At 40.2% G+C, this 25,924-nt stretch overlaps 1 protein-coding gene across 3 annotated transcripts in view; it reads left to right on the top strand.

Moving 5' to 3' along the window:
* Positions 1-25,924, top strand: part of LOC143900329 (uncharacterized) — a 174,018-nt gene that overhangs the window by 108,536 nt on the left and 39,558 nt on the right. For all 3 annotated transcript variants that reach the window (XM_077411536.1, XM_077411535.1, XM_077411534.1), the window contains exon 5: positions 2,291-2,404. The gene's annotated coding sequence lies outside the window, so the exon portion shown is untranslated. The remainder of the gene's footprint in view (positions 1-2,290; positions 2,405-25,924) is intronic.

The following is a 25,924-nucleotide window of genomic DNA, read 5'->3' as shown; positions in this document are numbered from 1 at the left end:
AGCTTACGCATTTGCGAGCAGCGAACTTCAGTCAACATATTTATCCACGAATCGCGTGGAATGGAATTTGATTGGTTATTTGTGCCATAATGACCGGTCGCGGGCAGCAACGATGTTTGCAGAAAGAACGTACTCATTTGCGCCCTTTACAACTCGAGCTATATCTTCAGTGTACGTTTTTGTAATAAGATTTATCGGGCCGTAGGCAGCGCCGATGGATGTTATCTCGCGCGGTCTGCTTTTGGTTAATAACACAGCAGGTCGGAACGGAACGGCAGATACAAATTGCGAGCGGTGCCGGTACTTATACTGCCGGCGAGCGAGCGCGCGAACTTGTGCGCGCGGAACAATGGAAGGAATGATGCCGCGCCGGCGATTGTGTGTCAGGGGCTTTGGAAAAATGTAAACGGAACGGCTTGCCCGGCTTAGGGAGTTCAAATGGTACGGTAACGGACTGACGCTGACAAGTTTGTAATCGATAATCCTATAAATCCACCGTCGCCGCCTCCTCGTTCGAGCGCAAATAAATCGATGCGCTGCCGCCACGCGCCAATCTTTTTGCTAATCATCGCTCTCCCCTCCCGCTTCTCCGAAACCCGAATCGAAAGAATTTGCAACTTGTAAAATAGCTATTTTTGAAATTTTGACCATTGTACGCTATCGCTTTTGCCATCGTGTAAAATGTAGTAAAAAGAATAATACTTTTGTTTGGGGGAGAGGTTCATGCAGTTATATAAGAACATTCTTCCACTGGTCATTAATTCACCGGTGCATCTTCACGCACGCGTTTGCGCGCGTAAGACGAGGGATCTGAGGCCGATTGACGCGAGCTTAATTAAGATAATAACCGCACGAGTCGTCGTCTAACTAATACACGGGGCTCTATTCGCGGCCGTCGAATCGATTTTTATCGTTTGAAGGATATCGGTGATGAAAAGTCGGCGAGCATTCTGGCGCGGGATTCTTGTCGGGGGAGCTATTAAGTCGTTCCACGTCGGCGTGCGAAAGAGGAGCTTCCGCGAGAAAAGCTGTAACGGGGATTACGAGTTTGACACCGGTATACCGTTGGGTCCGTCTTAATAGCTTCATTCGATCGCGAAGGGCCCGAGAGGTAATTGATGGCTCTTCATTGTGTTCCGTCGCGAGTGCAGCGCCCGGCGAGTGCGACAGTAAGGGCCAATGTCTTTCTCTCGGGGTGGGAAATTACCCTTTTGTGCGTTATTAATGATTTCGTAAGCGCTATCCTGGTCAATCAATAAGTAACCGGCAAGCCAAATTCCTGTCACGTATATATGCGTCCCGATGTTGGGTGTATTATAATGCTTGTTCGCCACGCGCGCCGCAGCTTCATTTCCGAGAAATTTCCGTATAAACAATTAAACGCGTTTCGATATTTCTCCTGTAGATGTGCGGGATATTGTTGATTTTTTTCAAGTCTTGACAGCAGTGTAAAGAATATCCTATGTATCGATAAACATGAGACTGCGTGCGATCTTTTAAGACAAATGTTTTATTTAGACATGAGACGTCATTTGCCATTAATTCTTAGGCTTAGGTCAGAACTAACAAAAGTGTTAAGAGCTCCATCACAATTTGACATAATATTACAGTGATACCTTTTGACGAAATATAGCTATCACTGATATAGCACGATAGCACGATAGAAGGGTGTGAACTAAGGTTCAATGTCCTCCTTCGACAAAGAAATGTTCTGCGCGTCTCTATGTCCTTCGCCCGCGAATACTCGTAAAGATCGAGGCGATTTTCGCTCACAGCGGGGCTTTATCACGGTTTCTACACCGATCATCCGTTTTTCCCAACAGGCGTCGTACCTCGTCGCCACCCTTCGGAAGCAGACGAAGACAAAGCATCGGGACATAAATAATTTATCTCGGAGGCGGTACCGCGGCGTGACGCAACGCGCGACGTCGACGGTGTGCGTTGCATTAAATATGAAATCCAATATAAACTTTCGAACGATATAAATCTAGAGTACCACCTGGCCACTATTACCGTCGCGTCTACATTCCCCGCGCAATAACGAAACCCTTTTACCAATCCTTTAATCATTTCATGTTTTTCTTAGTATTAAGTAGTTCTATAAAAATATATTAATCTCTAAACTTTAAACTCCAGAGAATAGTGAGATCTCGCAGAGAGAAGCGCTTTGCTTTTGCTTATAGAAATAAATTTATCGTATTTAGAATTTAATTGAATAAGTTACAAGATTCGACATACGGCGTACGCGCAACTTGACGAACGTGAAGCTCATCTTGCTATTTTTCTCCAGGATGCAGAGACAAAACCGGCGTGACTCGGAGGTGGAGGTTGCGCTTATGCGCCCTGTAAGCACAGCTGGCTAATAGCCTCGGAGCCCGTCCCCGACACCCTGCAGCCACACCAGGTAGGAATCTTTCGTTTACCTTGTGTGTATATGCGCGTGCATATACACCCCGTCACGCATATAGTCTGCCGTCCGCCTCTCGTGTTTTACTGCAGAAAATCAAGATCGCCGCCGTGTTCTCTCGAGCGTGAAAATATCCATGCTGTGCACGCCCTTACACGCGAGGCGGTAATTAGTCGTTAATCCTTTTGCCCGAGAGAGATTAAGGAACGTTCGTCGAAGCGAAGTAACTTGCGTCAGTAGATGCCTGTGAATATGAAATTATATATACCTATTCGTTAATTAACATCTCGCATTTGCACAATTAGATCGTTATTCCTTCATCGCTAATACAGAGTGGATACTTTAGAAACATATTTGCAAAGTATGTTTGAAAATATTTTTTGTTAAAGATTCGAGATTTATATATCCGTGGAAAATTATCTGAGCATTTTTTATTTGGATCTAACACACTTTTCTAATTGCTTTTCTGAAATCATGGCAGTAATCGTAACTATGTCACCACTTGTCTGTCTGTATCGTTACAAAAGAAATTTCGAAGCGGCCATTATCGCACGATCATGGAGGGAATACAAATAGGCTCGTTTACATTAGAATTTCGTTTGGGGTTAGCAATGAGGACACTTTCCTTGGGCTTTCACAGTTTGATTGTACCGGTGCCAATGTGCGAATGTACGATAGAATAAACACGTGCAGAGGTTGTAATAAACGTTTCTGCAGTTGACTAACTAACTACTTGAGATGATAAAACGCGTAAAGTCATAAATCTTTTACAATGTTACATGTTTGTATTTAACATTATGAAACTTGAGTTGCTGCCTCTTTACATCATATGTGTACTTTTTAACGTGTAGTAAAGATTATTCTCTCTTTTTGAGGAATATATTATTCCAGAAATAACTTTATGTTTATTCCTGTCTCGAATGCGTTTGGATCTAACAGCGTATAATGCTCACTACACATTTACCATTTTTATTTAAAATAACGCATGCATGTTTGGGACGCAAACGATTGCATTATATGTAACTATATATCGCGCGAGAGGGACGCGAATCGAGGCGATGATACAAAAAATAAGGAAAGAGAAAAAGATATAGAGAAAAGTGACGCATATACGTGACGAAACAGGATTCGCCATCCTCTTTCGCACAAGCAGTGCAGCCATGTTATATATCTCAAGACTCAAGACTGTGCGCGCGCGTAAATTGCATAATGCAAATCAGCGTCATTCCGTCCGAAAGCTCCGCGGGGGGAAAAAAGATTTATCAAAATTCATGGCCGTCGACAGTGGATAGCGGAGCTTTCTCGTGTAAGTGCAACGACCGTTTCTTCCAACTGTATTTTTCGGCGAGCTCCGCAAACCCGGATCACCGCGCCGGGAATTCCCCGGCATCGAATGGGGCCCGAGATACCTTCTCGCGCCCATTCCTCGTGTATTCTCCCCGGGAAACAAAGTTTTATCCGTCGTCGCCGAGCTGGCGTACGCACGCGTATGGAGATGCCATTTCTCTCGATGCATCGCTTATTTTTCCCTGTCGTATCCCACGGAGAAGCGCAGCGGACGAGATGCATTTATTCATGTTTCGTCGCTTCTCGCCTTCATCGCGCTTCAAGGCGCGCTGTCACGGAAGCCGTAAGTGTTTCGCGCTTCCCTTGTGTCGTGTGCTTCGCTCGTGAACACAAGTGAGTGCTCACGTCCGCGGTTACGCGTTAAATAAATCTCTGTGTTCCGCATTAATCCGCGAGCAGCTAGGCGGATATTTCACGCTTTCGATCGATGAACGTGCCACGCGCGTTGCGACCACCATACACAAAATTCGCCGTAATTCGGTGTAATTTATTCTGATATAATTTATTTCGGATGTATAGTACGGTCGGCATAATTTTCTCAGTGGAACGCTCGACGTAACGCAAATGAACGTATTTTATTTAAGACAAATAAACAGCTTTATTGCTGCATATAAAAGCACAGATTCGACTGTGCGTGTGGTACCTTTCAACTGACAAATGCCATCAATGGCGCTGATCAATTGAAATATTCTTGATATGGATATTAAATAATACTTTTCATGAAATTAATTTGATTTCCGCGATTCTCGTTTATGGGAGATATTTGTGTTTTTCAATGAGACACAGTTTTCTCTGTCTCATTCTGGCGCAAATGCGTTATTGGAATTTTAGTATTATTTTCACTAATTTAGACTATTGGACCATTTTTTGGTCCGCGTCTTTCTTTGTCGGCTAAGAATTCATCCAGGCTTTTCGGAATTTCGCTGATGAAAGACTACCAAGTTTTTTCTTGCGCTACGGGCGGCGTCTTTTTTCCATTTTCTCGATTCACCGCGCGAAATTGTTCAAGGAAATTCTGGAAATAAGTCGGTGGGACTGTAAATTGACGAATTCTTTTCTATTGTGCCCCTTTAAGCGGACACACGTGCGCTAACTCGCTCACACGTGTCCAAATGTAGAATTAATTACTCCCCGGAAATTACAGTGTGCATTTTAGAATGAAACTCAGAAGTCTTTAACGAAGTTCTGTACTGTCACTGGTAGGGCTTGGGGATTATTAATAATTAATATTATAAAGGCAAAGGAAAAAACAACAATAATATAGGCAACGAAGAAAATATATTTCGCATTAAATCGAATAAAAATGAGCAGAGAGATTTAGTACCATAAGATCGACAGTAATTAATATTATTATAGATAACAGAAATAATAATAATAGTAATAATAATAATAATAATAATTGGACAATGAGATGTTTTCAATACAATACACTATTACTTTGTGGTATAACAATATACATATACATATATACTTTAAGATTATTAATAATCTTGGTATTCTTGGTATGATATATTATAACACACACAAAAAAGTATCATAAGAACGCCTTTTTGCCGCTACTTTTTAACTCGAAAGAGATGTGCCATACAGATTTTATAAAAGTATTTGCACTTTCGCGTTCGATAATCGCGCGCGAATGTCGGGGACGTATCCCATTTCGTCAGAAATCCTCGATAAACACGTTCACCGTTCGCGCGAATTGGCGGTATCGAGTATCGGAGCGACCTTAGAATTTCGCGTAGAGAAGAGTCCAACGATTTCAAGCGTGAGAGAGGCCGACGGCGTGCGAATGAAAGAGACAGTAGATTGCGAGGCGGAGCGAGCGATCTCGCCTTGCATGAATATTCAATCGAGAGCCGGCGTGATTTCGCAAGCCGCTACTCTTTATCGAAACTTTCTCGTCGCTCGGCACCCCGTCATCGATAACCGTCCGTGAAAGGAATTCTTTTTTTTTTCGCGATTCCGTCGCTTGGAAAAGCCGATATTTTTATTCGTCCTCTTCCTCTTTTATTGCTTATTCACGTACTATTTGCTTATTATTTTGCGTTTGTTTATTACTGTTGATTGCTTCATCGTCCGTGATATTTTAATTCTGTGAAATCAATATCTTTGCTTTTCTTTTATTTCTATTCTTTTATGAAGGTCTCATTATTGTATGCAGTATATTGATGATAGAAACAACTTTTTTTTTTATTATTCCATTACTTTAAAAGAAAACATCGATATATTTAGATTTAATGATATAATGCTTATTTATTCACTGTTTTATTTATTTAGTATTTACTCTATAATGTGTGTGCGTGCGTGCGTGCGTGCGTGCGTGCGTGCGTGCGTGTGTGTGTGTGTGTGTGTGTGTGTGTGTGTGTGTGTGTGTGTGTGTGTGTGTGTGTGTGTGTGATTGTTCGTTTCGTTATTAATTATATCTATATTAGTTTTGCACAAGATGGATAATTTTTTTCTTCTATTACTGCGGTGAAATTCTCATTACGCGCTAGAATCGGCTTGTTTTAACGAACCGTCGACCTAGTTTTTAAAGTTGCATGAAGTCGATCGCGGTAAACCGCGAATTGCCATTTCAATTATCACTTTTGCTTAATTATTCGCACGATTTTCTCTGTCTCTCTTTATGTCCATTCTTATATTATATAAAAGATTCACTCTATATTTCTTTATATTGATCGATGCATGTCGATTAAAAATTTGCACTACTAAATCAAGTGACGGTAGGACGCCGTATTGATTCGCTTTCCTAACCGCTTTTCACGTATTCGCGTAATACGATTACTTCTTGCACACAGTGGTGTAGCTAGAATTCAAGAACTCCAAAAAAAAACTCTGCCGATTATTTCATTGTTTGAATGGGGAATGTCGATCTATCATTTTGTATCTTTGAGACTGCGTTATCTCATAAAAAACACAATGTACAATTTAAATAAGTTAAGTAAATTAAGCGTCTTAAAGCGCGTTTTAAAATAAAATGTAGAGTCTACAGAGATAAACGCGCAAATACACATAATAATTAATATAATTAGGGTAAACTCGGGTAAGATGGCCATACAAGGAAAGATGGCCAACCTATATGTTCTTTCAATCTAGCTCGCCGTTAAACATCGACTGAACATGGGTTGGTCATCTTTCCTGTATGGCCATCTTACCCGAGTTTACCCTAAGTCAATATTATGTTATTTTATCATGTAATAACAACAACAACAACACTGCGCGGACACCGTGTTTTTGGAGCACTCACTCTGAAACTTTTAACTCTAAAGGGCTTTTGAAAGCGTTTCTGTGTTACAAAAAATCTATAAAAATTCATGTATCTGTACTTACATATGCATAAGGCCGAAACTGTTGCAATTTTTTTTTAAGTGTTGGAATGTTGGGAGAAAACTATAAAATACGAAAAATTGCCACGATGCCCGCGCAGTGATAACAATAAAGTTTTAGTAAACTAATTACGTCAAATCAAACCATAATTTTTAATTTTACGTCAGGAAAAGAAGAGGGAAAATTTAAGTTTGTACAAAGCTTTATTTGTCATCGTACATTTGCAATCGGATTGTTATCATTAAGTTTTACTTACTTTCGACGTGAGATGGAGTTTCTCTATAGTGTATGTAAAACCGAAAATTCGGCAGATTAATTCCCTGGGAACTTCAATCGTGCTCGTTTGCCGGGAGCGGAAGGACATGTCAGCTGCAGCAGCCGTCGCCGCCGCTTTTGTATATGCATGCTTGCGGAGGCTGTGCAACGGGGAAATTCGGGGCTCCGGTGTCGATCCGTCCGCACTAGGAATTTATCCACGCGCGCGATCGCGCCTGCCGGCCGATAGGCATATTAGCAACAACAATCGGCGATAACCGCGCCGATAAACGCGCCCGTTGAACGACGTGCGGTCGACGCGGCGTAACGAAATACGCTCTCGATGAAACAATACGGGAGAAGCGAATGAGCAAGCGAGTTTTTTTTTTCTTCAATTCGTTCTCTCCCTCCGACTCCCCTTGATAACGCACGCGCGATCACTTCCTGCGCTTTGACGAACAAGTTGTGCGTTTCTGTGACGACTGTCCTTTTTTCTCCCCATAGAATTAATTTTCAAGTGAAGTTCAATTGAGATCTTTCATTCTTTTACTGCAGAAAGAGTTAAGAAGAGACAGATAATTAGATAAGTTATGATTAATTCGAAGGAATGTTTATAGGAACGGTGCATATTCCGTGAGAATATTTTACTATCGATAACAGCGGGTTAATTACTGATCGCTCTCACGTCGATTGGTGAGCACAGGTGGTCTATCGTGGCTATAGATGTGACCGCGGGCTCTATGTTGTATCGATGATGCATTTGCGCGAATACGGATCGCGTCGTGCCGTGCCCGGGGACGGGCCGTAATTATTTGCGTCACCGAATCCGTAAATCGTCGCTGTCACTCGCCGACGATCGGACTAAAGCGCTAAACTCGCCGCCTACTGGTCATGAATTCTTTCTCGCCGCGCGCGCGCACTATGCGAAATCTATTTCATCCGCCCGAAATTCGTGGCAGAAGATGACACACCGCGGCGCGTGTACACCGACGATTCGCCGTGTCGCGTTCGTTATTTATCGCGAATTCGGGGAACGGGCCAGAAATATACGCGAAAGTCACCGCCAGGATATGCACGATTTATTCGGTAGCTTTATTATTGCTCACGCTTGGGGATGATTATCTTTGTGTTTTCTAAATATATTATTGTAATCTATTTACATCTATATAATTAAATAGCAAATATAATAGAAAGCATACAGGATATTCTCGAAACGCGTGTCATCTCTCGGAATTGGATATATACTAATAGAAACGATATAATATATATAATTTCTTCTACTATATATATATATATATATATATATATATATATATATATTCTGTTATTTTATACAGCAATGAAAATAAGCGTCTATTTCGCGCAACCTCTTATCAACGGTGCGACCGTCACCGTCACGACCCTTACGTTGTCGTAAATCCAAATAAACAGATCGAAGAACAAATGAAAGACTCCCGAGTTCCGGTTGTTTCTGCACTTGGGCGATGTGCTCGGAGGGTAGAGATTTAATTATTTTACGCCACAAGAATAATGATGATCTGCAATATTAATCAAATAATTCAGTTAGTTAATATTATGTATTTTGAGATAATGAAAGTATTTTCTTTTCCTGTATGCAGCACTTGGTTCTCTAAACAAGCGATAATTTATAAATATTGATAAATGTCCTATTTCTTCTAGAGAAACTTTCATTTACTTTCTATTTTACCTAAGAAAAATTTATATTTATAACTCGTAATTCATTTTCTCCTGTCTTTTCTTCAAGGAAGGACTTCGAGCGAGTCTTCTCGCTCGAAGGACTTTATCGATGCTTCGGTCTCCCTCCACGTGTCGAGTCCGGTGAAACTTGAAATTATGCGAACAGCCGGCAGCCGAATTTCGGCGTTACGCGCGGAAACGTACGAGTCACGCTCGGAGACATAGCTAGCTATCGCGGCGAAGAATAACCGGTGAGCCGACCGTATACGTATAAATTCAAATGACTCGTTGCACCGTAAAGCGACGCGTGAATATTCATCGGCTCCGACCTGGATTACTGCACTCCTCGTGCCCACGGGACATGTGTCCGCGACCGCGTCGAGAACACGAGATAAGGGGAGGGGAGCGACGCTAGTTGAGGTTCGTTTACACCTTACACGCAATATTTCGGAAGAAGTTTAAGAGAACCTCCAGAAATTCCGCATTTTGCTAGAATCCGCAAAATACGACACGAATTATGACAAATGTTCTCTATTGCAAATGTTTCTTTTAATATTTAAATTTTCTTAAACATTACGGCATTTTTTAGAATCTCGATAGATCTTCGCTTCTTCTGCATTTTTCCGATAATTTATTTGCGATAGGGAATGCGCCGCTCTTTCTCCATCTGTTTGCTTAAGTAGCATATTATTGCTAAGCAAAAGGCGATTACGAGGCGAATCGCTTCTCGAGTTACTTCTCTGCTGATAAATATTTATCAGCATTCGCATAGTTCCTTGACGAAAAGTAGCTGCGCAGCGAAACCACATCGACCCGAGAGGATTTAGCGTTATGACGATCCTTGGAATTAAATCGCGCCTTCGCTAATCTAGATTTCTAATAGCATCGTTGCGGATGTGCAACGACGATCAGTGTTATTATTTGATGCCGCGAAAATGGATATTTTGCAACTTTATAACTTTTAACATGGAGAAAATTAAAAAATGTATATATATATATTTTAAATGTATCGACGGATTGATGGACCTGCTGATGCGCTGTTACTACAATATGACTTATGAACTTGAGGCCTGGTGTAGGAGAAACTGCCTTCAGAGCTCAATGTTTCTAAATCTTTTGTCATTTATTTTATTCACAGACGTAACTCACACTTGTGTAACTACTCTCTAGATGGGTTCATCTCAGTAGTGCATAGTAATCCCGAATAACAATTGTCTGAAGAACGTTGTTATAAAAATGTTTTGTATTCAATTGCTTTGAACGCAAGATAGAGTAAATAACGGAAATGGAGCGGGGTATCTGTGCGTCGAGATCTCTTCGCGATTCGAAGGAGATGCAACTGCATTAATCTCGCGCTAATGCGGGCACGCAGTGTCTCCGGTTGGGTTTGAGTAGGGTAAACCAGAGTGCGGCGAATCGGCCTTAATACCGCCGCAATATCGTCGCCCTGTACCGTTTGGTGTTTTCGCAGCGAAACCGGTTTCGTCGTCCGGCGAGTGTATACATTCGCAAACGCTCATTTGCATCTACGATAAGCGCGCGCACGCGCGCTCACAGTCGACATGCGCCAACGCTGTTATCATTGTCGCTATTAATTTGCGGAAGATTATAGTGGCCGGTGAATGCGCGACACTTAAAACGACCATTACAGCGATTGTCGATCGCTTTGCCGCTAATCATTCCGCGAAGTTTAATTCTTATGTTAACGGCTGCATTTATAGCGTTTTATAGCGTTAATCTAATGCAGAAAATGTAATTAGTATAATATATAGCTAATTGTTAAAAGAATAAAATGCCGTGAACAGTTTGAATTACTATAATTATAAAGTAACGTATAATATTAATCACAGACGTTGCGGAAGTTATTATTTGCAAAAAATATAAAAATTTATTTGCAGCGAAAATAGGAAAATGTTTCGAGATAGAAATTGTAAGTTAAATTAGTTAATATAATAATATAAGATACTGCGAAACAGCGTTCATTTAAATCTCGCCGAGAAGTGCCGAGTTTGTGGAAGGTTTACGCTCCTCGGAGGACGACGAAGGTGGAATTTAGAAAAAATATATCCGCGACGCGCGAGAGTGATTTACTCAGTGACGAGGCAAAATGATCGCGGCAATAAATCCGAACGAATTTCGAGGCTGAATCTGTAAGCGAGCCGTATGTAAATAAAGTTCTCAGCGGCTTCTCTCGAGTGCGTTAAAAATCTCGGGGCACTTTTCTTCGGTCCATTTTGAAACCGGAAATCTTCGGAAATCGAGTCGACGTGCGAGTCGAGTCTTCCCGCAATCTGGAAAAAGTTTTCGACCCGTCGACCTTTCCCGTTTCTCTTCGCCGCGTCGCGCGCCGCGCCGTAACGACGCCGAGGACTTCGTTTGCACTTCGCTGCGCTCATCGAGACACGCCACTTCGCGAAAGCGAGAACGAGTCGGAAGAGAAATGAGACTCGATAAACGGGGAAAAATTGATAAGAGATGCGATATTGTCGGCGGCAGTGTACTATTAACCGTTTTCCAGACGTATCGGAAAACCAATTGGAGTAGAAGAGATGAGGAAGTAACGTAAAGTTTTTAACGACATCGAGCTCGCATTCCTGAGAATGTTTCGAGCGCAATCGTTCTCTTTTCGAGAACGATCGAACTCTCGAAGTTTCGAAAATACACTTGAGCAAATAGATAGATAAACTCGCGGAAGCTCCCGCCGTTACGCGAAATACCTTATTAATTTTAATTGACTTTATCGTCGCTGTAGAGCGAATATTCGCGACACGACGGAGTCTGCAGAAAGGTAAAGGGAGGAGAATTCCGTAGCTTCCCATTTAGCGACGATAATAATTTTAACTATTTATCGCAAGAATGCGCGGAATAGCAAGAAGACGGATAAGATCGCGCCGATATTTTGTCGAATCGTCGTACGAGTCGTCTCTTCCCTCGCAATGACTTCAAATCTTGAAATTTCGTTTAGACGACACACGTACGACCGAGATTGATCGTTGACAATAATGGAAATCAATTAGTGGCTCGTGACGCTAATTTTCATTAGAGTCGATCTTGGAGTGCGCGCCGCGCGGCACGCAGGTCGGTTGACAAAGCGCGCCGTGTGCTCGATTGATCGAGAAATCCGAGCACAAACTCCGATGGCATGTAATACACTTCGACGTCCTAGTCTTCTCACAGAGCGAGACGATGCGAAAGGCGGGAGGATCGCAGCCCACAGTATTCGCGAAGTGCGCGCATTGGGAGAAGTTCTCTGAAACTCTCCCCGCAAGCTTGTCAAAACTCTCCGTTTCCGTTTTTAATGAATACTCCGCGAACGGAAAAGAAATATTCCGAGAGCTGCGCTTTGTCTCGAGGCCCGGCGATGAGACGGACGTTTCGTTTTAATCATGCCGGATCTTTAATGTTTCGTGGAACATAACGTGACTTGTGCCGAATTATTGAACCGACTGCTCGACGTTGAATTTGCGAGCGCGCCGGTTGCTGTTTCTCGGAAATCCGAGTTTTGTGACCACACGCGATCGTGCGGGGTTCTTTTTGCTTGCGAATTGTAACTTAAATTAAAATATCTGGCAAAAACAATGTCTGTTTAAACGTAAAATGTATATATCTAAGTAATTTTAGAAAGTAGATAAAGGATTAACGTTGCAGCTTCTGGAACAGTTTGATATAAGTCAGTGTATACAAATGGGCGTCGCACATTTTCCGAGTATATTCACTTTTAATGTCGTGAGAAACATTTCGAAATCTATATTGTTCAGTATTAACGAGCACCATTATACAATGGCACACAATTGTAGAAATAATACAGCATTATTTTATAATTGTGGGCATCGATCGTTGACGAACCCTTGCAATCACGAGAGTTAATCGCTCGCGATTCAATCGCTATCGGCAAAAATCTTGAACGCAAGGCATTCCCTCGTTATCTCGATCGATCGGAAGTCCGATTGGCGATTAGATTGCAGCTGGAAGATCGTCACGGTACATAAACGATTTTCTCCTCATTTGTTCCGGCGCTTGTTGGCGAATTTATCAGGAATATCTTTGCCTGCATGTCGCAAATTTAAACTGCAGGGCATACTTTAAAGATCTCTGCGCAGATTGCATGCAGTACAGTAGCTGCTCTTTTTCTTCCTCTTCTCGAGAGTAGAGTCTTAGGATCGCGAGAAAGTTTCTTTGGACTTACCGTTGTGTGTGATGGCGAATTGTTTTTTGCAATAATTGCGGGTTTGCATCTCGATATCATATGTCCAAGCATGCAAATATTTTAAAAAATATTGGCAAGATCTTTTTTCTAAGGGAAATGTCAATAATGATAAAATGTAGTAATCGCGAACACGTAAATGTTTTGAAGAATATTAATGAGATTTATTTATTTAAATCCAATCAGAAAATGTAATTGGTTGAAATGGGGACGAAAAACTGAAAGATCTTTCGTCTATTTTCTTCTCTGTATTCCGCAAATTTTACTGTATTTTGTAACGTTGTCGCTCGAAAACTCGTCTTTCATTTCCAAGTTATAAATTGCCCAGCGTGCGGTTATCGAATAACGCGAACTTCCTAGGCGAATTTCGTGAACGGAATTATTTTAGTATTTTGGGATAACAAATTTCTATCGCTTCCTTCCTTTCTTTCTTCCTCTGTTCTTCTTTGGTCTGCTCTTTTCACTTCTTTAATCACTCATAATTTTATATGTATGTGTGCTGATTCGGCGATCAGCTAAAGAGACTATCTACTTTTCAATTATTTAAATTTAGACAATTTCTGATGGTGTAACTAATTGCATTTTTTATCGACATAATTCTACTCTTACAAAAATATCTCGCGCGTAATTAATTACTATGAAGTTAGAAATGGTTTATCAAGTATTCATGTACCCATTTTTTGTGAAGAAATAATTAAATACTTTATTTAAAAGATAGTATTTTAAGAACTTTTTTTTTTAATTTAGTAAAATTAAAAATTAATAGAATATGGAACAAGTTCAACTAGTAACAAAGAATGAGAAAAGCATGTTTTGTAACATTGTTTAAAAAAAAAGGCGCTGTTTAATATACATAGAGGTTTTCCAATTGATTCTTAAGAAAGATTTTTATTGCGTTTTGCGATCTTTTTAAAGCCATAAAGCATAGATAAATGAAGTCAATATGTTTCGTTGTAATTAAAGACGAAGTTAGAAAGGACCGCAATTAAAAGTACCGCCTAGAAGTCTCACAATTCCTTATTGGCCATGGCCGCGAGGCGATTCCCAGCGGAGTTTCCGCAAGATCTAATTATATACAAGCACAGGTGAGGCGATCGTCGGCTAACGATGTTTACAAGCTTTCGTCGAAGTTCCGAAGCACGAAGACTGGAGTAGTCGCGGGACTCTGCCGCGGCCTAGTTTAAGGCTTTACACTTTACGTAGTTCTGATTTAATCCTGCTTTCTCTCGCTGCTTGTGATGATTTTAATTCCACTATATCCCAGTTAGGATCACCGCCGCTCTTTGCTGACAGAATTAGGGCATCTTCAGGATTAAATTAACATTTGTAATCTTTTAGCAGGTTTTTTGCTGTTAATTAAAATCAATCGGATATATTCCGTTATATTGATGTAATTTATGAATATTAGTTAGTTCATTGAGATCGTCCACAATTTTGCCGAGAACAAAATTGTTTTATAAAGTTTAGATCTCGGAAGATATAGGTATGTGTGTGTAGCATGGATATTAGAAAAGAATTGCGTGCAAATTCTATGATACACTCCATAATTCACGCAAAATTCTACAGGTACACAATCGCTCTATTATTGTATACAACAGCCTTGGTGAGATGAGAAATTGCTGAAATACGCGTTAGACCCGAGATGTGTGTTTCCAGGGTTAATACTACTATCTCTTAAAGCAAATCTTAAAGCGCCTCTCCGTAGTGGCGGTTTCCTTTCGTCGGGCAATGGTATATATAGTCAAAAGAGAGAAGAAACGGCCACCTACAACGGCCGACGAGGGCCAAACGAGTGTTTAATATTTAAATACTGCGTGCGCACCGCTTTTAAATATTTATACCACTAGTCCTCCTCCCTCACTCTCACACCCTCGCGTTTCCCATGGTTGTTTGTAGGTGGGTAACAAAATTGCCAGCTTGAAACTGTCTCCCTTCTCCATTGTGCCGCAGCTATCTTATCTTTCTTTTTTTCCCCGCTCTGTTTTTCAGATTTTATTTTCGCGACTCTCAAGAACGTTTTTCTTTTCTTCGACTTTATTCGTGCGAAATGCATTCTAGGCTTTCGTTACTTCATATTCTTCTTTCAACACCCAAAATGATCTGAATTTTATATATGGTATTGCAGTCTCCATTTTTCGTACTTCCAGCAAATTTAGTCGCTACCTGGGTAAAGGTATAGAAGGTTTGTGCGAAATTATGTAGCGTGCAAACAAACTTTAAAACATTATTTTGATACTTAAAATTATTATATACGTGCGCATGTATGCATGATGATTCTATCCTATAGAAAGTCTTAAATAATAATGATTTTCTATTTTGGTTGAAGCGAGTCTCGAATTTATTATATGTATATCATGCAAAGAGAGATTGAGCAACTTATTCTTACAGTTTGTCCGAAATAACTCTTCTTAAAGTAGGAAATGTCAATTCATAATGTGATAGGCCCCCCTATTCTGTAACTCTTAACGACAGTTTACGTTTCCGCTTTCTCGATGAAAGATTATAACTCGGTCACTTGTAAAAAGTATTTCCATTCATTATTTTTTTTTTATATTGCTATTATACTTCATATATGCTAATATACGACTACATTAAGCTCAAATTAATAATCTATATTTAGATCATTGTTAAATTTTCGTCGGCCGCCGTCGACGATTGGTGCTCATTAATCGCGGCGATTATCTGCATATTTTTACGGTCGATCTTCTCGCGATTATGTAGTGCTTTTATTATTGCTAATACGCTGATTAATATTACTCGAGTCCATAAATACGGTGACTTGCACCGAGCAACATCATCCCGCCCAAGTTCTGAGCAATTAATTCCGTCATACGTTCCGTACCTCACCCCTCTTCCCACTTCCTCTTAGCATGTTCTTAATCAATGCGCGCGAGGAAATTGCTTCTTATTTTGTAAGCGTGTTAATAACGCGACTGGCGATCGCGTGCGAGTTAACGATCGTGACCGTGTGCGGGGTTCATGATCGTCGTCCGAGCGATCGTGATTATCGACGTATCCGTGTTAACTTTGTAGCTGCTTTCACGAACCGTGGCCGACACGCTTTCTCAGTTAATCGGCTCGGAACGATCGCGCGGGATAAGGGCTGAAAAATTTTAACTTTACAGATGCAGCCGTGAACCGAGAAAGATTTCGCGCGAACAGATCGGCAGACAAAAGTAATCTGAATAATAAGACAATCTCGCTCGCGAGAAAAGGGACTCCGGTGATAGTTCCTTATCGTATCTTAAAACCTTGCCGTGTCTCGCCTTAGATTAGGAGCGATTACATTATGTCCGAACAACCGGCGGTCTAATCTAGTCACCGGCATTGTTCCCTCGGGAATTCCCGCTCCCGTGGTAACAAGCAATAGGTACGTAGCGTCCTGTCGCCATTGTTTTTAATATTCATGCGGCAGTTAATTCGCCGACCGCGTGATCCTGTCTTGTAACATCCTCGCGACAATGGGGGACATTACATACGCTTACGGGCTATGTTAGATTACATAAAAGTGTATAATGAACCGAGCATAGGATGGTACCGTAAGATCGATGTATTACTTTGTGATACTTTAACTACTTCACCGTAGAATGCTACCGTACACAAAATCTTTGTACGTCCACTGTTTTTAATACTATCTTTTAAGAGTATTATTCTTTTATATTTCGTATTATACCTCCATATATGTTTATTTCACATTTGTTTATGTTGTACTTAACGCAGTTCTATGTTTCGCGTATGTTAATTTTTGTTTTCCACCTAAATTAATTAAGAAATGAATTATGGTATATGTAGGCAGAGCCCCTCCCCCGTCTACATGTGTACTTTTAAGTAAAATAAAATTGAACGATTCGCGTGGAATACATGTTATAAAGGATGCATTTCTGGCCACATGTTCGATTTTTGTTTATGGACTGAAATTCTTTTTCTTTTGCAATTGTTATTAGTTATTTTAGTATCTATTGGCCGGAAATTTTTTTTACTATTTTTCCCTCGCCAAAAATGTCTCCGAAAACCACTAACATTTTGAGGGACCAAAGTATCGTGATCATGCCTGTATTTTCAATGTAATTTTAATTAATTAACATACTTGCGCTACATATATAAATTTACGTGTCGATAATACGGAACGCTACTGATTGACGATATTATTGGAAACTGATATAATTGTGAAAACTAGTGAATACCTAAGAGAATGACATTTTATATAAACCGGTAAAACGACTTAAAAAGTCGAAATTGCGAAAGGCAAGATGCTCTTTTACGATAATATCTGAAAAAGTGTTAATTTTATGTAATGTTATTATCGTGGTAAAGCTATTATACGCTAATAGCAACAATCTGAAAGGCTTGGCGTTAATGTTTATCTATTCTTACGCAACGGAGTTAATACAGCGAACGCATCGGATACGACTTGATGCATACGTGTATGCGAACGCTTTAGCTTGTTATAATTTAATCGAGTAATAGGAATTTCAGATAATCTGCGTGCCATGGAGAGATGCGCGCGACGATGTGTACATTGATTAGACGCGATTACGTCGTTCACCGATGATATACCGAATTTCTGTTGAGGGAATCCTGGAAATATCTCTCTCTCTCTCTTTCTCTCTCTCTCTCTGTATTATATTCTATGCTTGATAATTCTCGCATAAGCAAACGTCATTCATCCAGGAAACGGCTACAATGCTCTCGACAATTTGTGTATATTCAAATATGTATAGTATAGACACACGTTGCGAATATTTGTCCTTTCGCAAATATCACAGCGTGTCGTATTGAGTGAAATTTATATCAGTGTAACGCAGCGGTGCGATGCAATAAAAATGCAGATAAAAATGGAAATGAATAAAAATGGAGATGTCCATTTATGAAAGGGCGCTTGGAGATGTAAAATCGGGAAATGTTATCTGGAAATGTAATTTTACACGATTGCCGTCCTTCAAAGGACAATGGTTAAACCGACTTAAAGGTCAATTTGTGTTGTATTTATCCTTTTATTACGCAAGACGTATTATACATATGTCTAAAATCATAATAGAACATTTAAATCATAATTTATTTTACATAAATAATTCAGTTACAGCAGTGCTAACGCAAGTGGCAAGATATTATCAAAAAATGGTATCGAGTATTGGAACGAAATTTATTGATTATTTTCGACCTGTATACAGACATATTTAAATGGTCAATTAAATAAATGTGGAATTTATATTTTGAAATATTCACTGATGTTCATATATTGAATTACTAATTGCTGTTCTGATTTAATAATTATGTTATCCGTTACGGTTATAGATGAGATTTCAAGAGGGATTACATGTTCAACATGTGAATTCAGTTGATATATTGATATTCCAAAAGTTCGCGTTAATACGATTGCATTATCTCGCTTTTTGATCTTCCATCTTGTTGTTTCGGCATTGAACGCTAAACACGCTCGCTTAGAACCGGATGTTGTACTTTGAACGATGACATACATTAATACGCGGAGATCGTGTCGCGAGGATCAGGATGTGTTTCGTACGACGGCCATCCGCCGCTTCATAATTCATCCGTTTACGGTAATGCGCGAAAAATGCGTCATTAATCCTCAATTAGGTCGCCGATAAATCAGTCGCGCGTCGCGCACCACGCAGTGCTTAACCCTCTGCGCCGAATGCATTAATCTGCCGGCGAATTAACAAGATCATCCTCGCTCGGGCGTAAATCCGTGAGCACCCGTTGCGCGAGACGCCCCGTATCGACTGTATAATGCATACTCATATACATATGCCGCATATGCGCGACCGTGCACAAGGGGGGTGTCCCAGATTACCGTAACCTTTCCCACACAATTTGCTTGAGCAGTTTAAGAGCAACTTGGTTTCCAGAATAGTAACGTAACGACTGTTGCATTAGGAGGACCGCTACAATATACGAATTTTTAACTGCAATATTTTACTATTTATATTTTGAAACCGTAACAAATTTAGTACGTACGCAAAGAGAAGAGATGACATGTTCACAGAAATAAGCTCGTCGAAATATGAGATCGAAATCGGTCGTTGAATCCGTAGAGAAAAGGTACGACGACGACGACGGTGTCCTGGCAAGCTGTATATTATATCTCGGCGTTGCTGATGTCTGTGCGCGCGCGTTCGAACCTCGAGTAATTACGTTACTCGGCGAATTAATTAGCCGACAGGCGACGGTTATCAATAGTTGCTGGAAGGGTACGCGCGCGGTTAGGCAAGTATCGATCGGTAACGCGATCGACGTCTCGTTCGTTCGCGTCGCATCGTCGACAAGGGCTGACGATCATCGATTGACGATCAACACCGATCTCTTTCACCCGGCGCGTTGTCACTAATGTCCCATTTTGCGACATGTGTATATCCATCAAATTCGTCACAGCTTTCTCGCGTGCATTTTTCTTCTTGCAATTCTGATTCTTTTGTATAAGAATATGTAGCACAAATTTTTATAATAATATTGCGAATTTTTTTTTCGAAAGGTTTTTATAGTATGTAAAAAAGAAATTCTCTCAATGTGTATTGTACGTATAAAATTTTTTATTTTATTTTATCACAAATCATCACCTAGTGGAAAATGCTAAAGTTTTACACTTACTTCACGTATTAATTAGCTCATCAATTTCATGCGTCAACAAGAATATCTTACATACGGTGGATTACAAAAGAAGAACTTAGAGTTTAACATTAATTTTGGTTAAACTATCCTACGTTGAGATTACAAATGTATTTGTAATTAAACGTATCTGCCGGCGTGCATCTCGCGCGTTGGTGGGAAACTCGATGGAAACGCCTTCTTCTTCGCGATGCCGGGAAACAAAGAGCGTTTCAGCAGCGCGAGGAGGCAGAAGGCGGACAAGATCGATCCCTTGCCATTCTCGTTTCGGGGATAAGGCCGTCTACCAGTCCACCTCGTCCCGCAGGAATTGCGCGCTTGTGCACCGCGCTCCTCCCTGCATTCGCCATAGGCGTCACTCATCGCCATTGTGCTGGAAGTGCACTAATCAAATGCAAATCGGAATTACATAACCCGTATAATGCATTATTCTCTGCGGCGCTCTTTGATTTCCAAAAGATCTCGCTTCTTCAATTTCGCCGCTTTATTAATTTCAAAATTTTTTAATCTCCGTTCGCTAATTTCAAAATTGAAATATTTTGCATTTAGGATCAAAGACGACTTCGAAAGTGTTAAAGGGATTAATAAAAAAAAAGAAGTATCTTCATATTATGCATAAGTCATATGATAATTTTTAAATGTGTGCGTCGTTAAATAATTTTCATTCTATAAATACAAGAAGCGCACTTTTTTAATTACCCTATGTATAAGCAAACTTAATTGTAAGAAAAAAAAACGTAAACGTTAGTCTCCCGGCGATTTCTGGTGATTTTATTTTTTCGTTTTTCCACTGGAGCACCGCGAAAATATCGAGATATCTTAAATGTGTTATCTCAGCAGTTCTCAGCGTGAGTTTTACTGAATTTTTGTAGCACAGAGAGAAAGCATGCAACCTTGGACAATCGCTGAACAATAGATTTCTTTGTGCAATGTTGAGAGATACGATCAAAGTTCCTAACCGAGATTACGCAAAACGTCTGCATCCAATAACAGGTCGCTCGAAAGTGTTGTAGGTAGTTGTGTCATATCAGAAAATTCTGATATCAGCTGATTGAATTATCTGATTCAGAATTACATATCTACATTTGACAACTAGTAAAAGTATTCTCTGATTAAAAGTATTTGAAGCGCATTCAGATTTAGCGCTCTAGTGCTGAGAACAAATTAAATTATTTAATAATTCATATATATTTTCCGTTAAAACTTTTATCGTAATAATTAATTTTATTAAAAGGAGAAGTGCATGTAAATGTGAAAGATACGTATGTTACATGTAGTATATGAGAGTAAATAGAATTAAATAAGCAGATGGAAAATTGTAATTACGTACAAAATTATAAACTAATATACATAAACTATGTATATGAAACGATAAAATAAATATTTTGAGTAATGATGCAACAGAACCGTTTGCTTAAATTAGATACGTGTCACGTTAATATAAATACAATGAATAATTAATATTTACGAAAAATGTCTAGAATTTCGTAAATGCAAATTTTTTTGAAATTCGTGGGTTGTTTTTTTACGTGGGTTGGTCCAACTTTACAATTCCACTGCGGAATTTTTGTTGCTCAGCGAGTCGGCGCCTTTGTGCGAAATATACCGGGACTTGCGCACGTCCGCTTGTAAACGTGAAAGACGTAGCTGTCCGACCGTGGTCTGCGCTTTTTCCTTCGCGCAGAAGAAGATAAACCCATAATACGTTCTTGGAAACGGCCAACGTCGCCGTACGATTCTCACTGCACGGTTCTGTGCGCGCGAAAATATGGTAACGGCGGCCGAAGCCGGATATCGCCATTGGCATTACGTCCGCGTATCGCGTCGTATACTGCACACCGGACCGTTCGTGCGAAATTTTTCAGCAACAGTAAAATAATATTTGCAAAATAATGCCGCGATCCTTTATATCTCGCCCAATAGTAACGTAAATCGCACGTACGCTATAAATTGTGTCAGTTGCTTGTTACTTTATGTTAAAACTTGGAATGGTGCTGATTACACAAAAAGTGATAATTAATATATAAAATGTTAAAGATATATTCTTTATTTAGATCTACGACGAAAAATCTTTAGAGTATTTGGGACATCAATAGCTTTTCATTTATACAAACGATCGAAAATATCGCATATCGACTTAAAAATTAACGTATGTATTTTAAATCCACGCTTAGTATACCGAATTTTTAATTTTTCAAATCTAGAAGTTTTATTATACTTTTGATGTTATTTTGATAGTTTTTGCTTTGGATTTGAATAAGAAATCTGTTCTGATGTCTCTTTAAAAAAGGGCGAAATTATTCTGTCTTGATAAAAGATGTGTACGCTCTTTTTTATTCTATTAATTGAAGTTATTATAGAAAAATAAGTTTAACCTAGAAACGGCGAACTGTCGCCGGCACGGAAACTTCCGGGGCTAAAAAGAATCGTCCCCATTAAGGAATCCGATAATCGACGCAACTTTCAACCGCGTGACCCCCCGAGATGGGTCAAGGACCTCGACGTAGGATAATCGACGATCCATAAGGCTTCATCGATCAGCACGCGTTATTAGGGTGGCAAGCTGATAGGAGAGTCTTGAGTTAGGGGCAAGGGAAATATTTTGGTTCGCGTTAATGTGCGTCTGTTACGCATAAAGGAACGATATATCGGCAAACTCAGGGGGGAGAGGGTAAGACTCTCTCGTGGAATTGTATAATTAGATTAGGTACGAGGCGTATTAGCATATCATACATATTCCATGGAGAAGGAAGAGAACGTCGGGATGAGAATTGCATTCGATGGCCATGGCTACGCTACCCAGTGGTTTCCCACTAGTTTTTCATCCTGACAACGATATTTGACATCGGTAATAACATTCTTTTATCTTTCTTCTTATTGTCTTTGTATTGTCTAATATTAACATGCAATTATTTTTACCGTTTGCTTTAAAAATTGTGTTCTCGGTTTAGTTTTTACACGCAAAGACAAAAGTTTTTTCAAGTGTCTTATTGCACAACGAAAAATCACTCGATAAAGTTCTTGATACATTTGAGAGAAAATAGATTTCTCTTCCTTTGCAACGTAGTTACCGTGTTTTCCGATAATTGAAGTAACTCGATCATCGTGATTTATATTTGCCGGCAATCGGCACTTATCTCGATCTTACGACACCTCATGTCGCGGTCGAATGAACGAGCCTGAGCGCGGTTGCACACGCACCATTATGCACTCCGGGCATGGAGGCAGGCGAGGCAGGCGGCTCTTGAAGCTATGCACTAGACTAGATAGAGCTGCGAAAGCACGAGCGGGGAACAATTGGGACAAGGTCACAGTCAGCGTGTCGAAGGCGCGCCTGCCTTTTCTACGGTCAATTCGTCCCGCGGCGCGGCAGTCGAGCTCGGAAAAAAAAGGAGCAGGAATGATAGCGGCGTACGTAAAAATCACATAAGCAGTTCTCTTTCCTGATTAGTTACTGGCTTCCGTTCAAATGCGATTGAGAAATACATCCGGGGAATTGACGAGAGGAGAAACACGAGTATCTGTGAGTGCGAGCTAATAATTGATTACTATTCAATGATCTCTGTACCAGTGTAATAGGTAATAGGATAAAGCTTGAATGAATCCGATCCAATCTATATGCGTACAAGTACAAATCCGTAACCAAGTCTTTTGGGAGAAAAAAAATTCTACGCGACAATATAATCAAAATAATTGAAAAAAATAAGAGGAAACGAAAAGTAGGAAAGAAAATATGTTCTAAAATAGAGATGTATCAATATTGAAGTAAAAGAATAATAAAGTTGCTGCTGTATTAGCTGATTATACAATTTCTCAGAACTGCGAACATTCGAGACCGTTCAAACAAGCACTGTTTATCGCTCATTCATCATATCGAACTATCCACGTGGTTGAAATGACGAAATTATGTAAAAAGTTTATGTGATATCTCAAACAAAGTTCGCAGATCGATATTATTGCACGTTTTTTATTTCATATATTGCAGATGTGATGATTACCGCAGGTTTCAAGGGGTAATATCTCGAGGGGTAAAATAAGCGCGAAATAAATTTTCTCGCACTTCATTTGTTCCTCTCTCTCTCTCTCTCTCTCTCTCTCTCTCTCTCTCTCTCTCTCTCTCACCCGTGGAGTGCGTGCACTTCTGCGGATAGCGAGGTTGTGCGGAAGTGCAGTTACCGTGCTTCCGATATTCAGCGAAACGTAGTTTGCACTCGGGACCCCTTTCCTCCTCGTCGTCCGTGAAGTGCCGCTCGATAAAACGATTCGTGAGATAAAAAACAGTTACGGTTTCGTTTACGGTTTCGACATCAGTAGCCGAGCAACATTAAAGCAGTTAAGATCCAAGGATATGCATTTTAAACGTGAAAATCTGTACGTAATGCATTTATTTTGTAGAGCAATGCGGCTACTTTAAATGTAAAAAGAATTTCAGCGAGACACAGAGATTCGGTTTCATTTATATATATAATAATTAGTTTGCGTTATTTGTTTATATAACAAAAATTTTTTTTTCCTTTTTTCCTCGGGAATTGTACACGTGATAAAATGCATATACGATGAGTGAATATGTCATCAATGGATTCTTATCGATGTGTCGCCGCGAGGCGACACTAGTCTCCTCTCCGGGTGGTGCATTACGATCCCGGATACGGTATCGTTTATGCACACGTAGCACAATGCAACATACTGCAACATTGTCGAATCGTCGGCGAGCGGCGCGGCGGCGCGGCGGTGGCTAAACGCGCTCCGGTGGTATGTCGGGAATTGCGGTCAATGCACCCGCGGCGTGTGCGCGCACCACACCACGGTGCTTTCGGATAGAGTCACGCGTGTTACACTCCGTGTTGTACCGCGTCTTAAAACTGATATAGTCCTTTATTTCACGACCATTCTCCGTTACTCTTGAAACGATATCGAGATAAGTAGCGTTCACATTTAAAGGAACTCGGATATCCGTATACTTCTGAGAAACTGCATAGTCAATTAGCAGCGATTTATTGCATGTTTTGAGATTGTAATAGTCTTCAGGATTATAGGATTATGTGATGATTCTTCTTCTTTTTCTGAATATCTATTTCTTTTTGGAACACGTTTTCTTTCCTGCATGCTTTTCGTTTTTTATTATCTGTTTCAATTATTGTCTTTATTGTTGAAAACAGATTCTTTAATATGATTACGGGTTCATTCGAATGCATGCTCTCTCTCATCTCTCTCTCTCTCTCTCTCTCTCTCTCTTTCTTTCTTTCTTTCTTTCTTTCGTGCTCTCCTCATTTGTAATCGGCGGACGACGTGCCCTTAGAAATGGGAGGGGCCCCCTCGGCTGTTGCTGCGCCGAGTCTGGACCAGAACGGGATCTTTACTGGCGATCTCAAGGTCAACTAGGTATCGGCAAAGGTCGAGGGTGAACGATCCCCAAGAGTTTTCCAAGTCTGGATACCTGGCGCATCGGCTCGTAACGTAAAATTGAGGGGTTGTCTCGCTGTAATAATTGTAATCTAAATCTTTCCAAGAATTTTAGAAAATTGATTTCGGCCTTGCCAGGCTCGTTTCGGTAGAGTCTACCAAAATGATGTATAACTCAATAACTTGTATAACGAAAAAATAATAAACCGTGATTTTTGTTTGCAATATCTAAAGATTATTCACTTTTTATAACAATATACATATAAATATACATATACATGAACAACACAAGGAAAACGGCATTTCTGTCGCTCTTTTTTTTTCAATACGCTTTAATATTTACAATATAAAGTTTCCACAAAAAAAAATTTCATTTATATCGCATTCGTGACAATAATCGCACAATGGTTGAACTATCTAAAAGTTCCATGAAAACTTGAACAAACGAACTATAATCGAATAAAGTAAACCTGTACAACGCAGGCCATTCACGCGTATCTCGATGACGAGGGATGAGAAGGGATGATATACGCGTCGGGCTCCAGCGAGAAGGAATTCAAGGGATAGCATGAACGGCCCAGCGGGGGTGCCGAGAGAGAAAGAGATTCATGCCTGCCGATCGGAGGACCTGAAATTGGCGGGGGCCAAAAATTAAA

Source organism: Temnothorax americanus, unplaced genomic scaffold (assembly GCF_048541705.1).
Source record: "Temnothorax americanus isolate GAGA-0224 unplaced genomic scaffold, ASM4854170v1 Scaffold3, whole genome shotgun sequence".
NCBI classification, from domain to species: Eukaryota; Metazoa; Arthropoda; class Insecta; order Hymenoptera; family Formicidae; genus Temnothorax; species Temnothorax americanus.
Note: the sequence above shows the minus strand (reverse complement) of the source record. Positions and strands in the feature narration are given on the sequence as shown.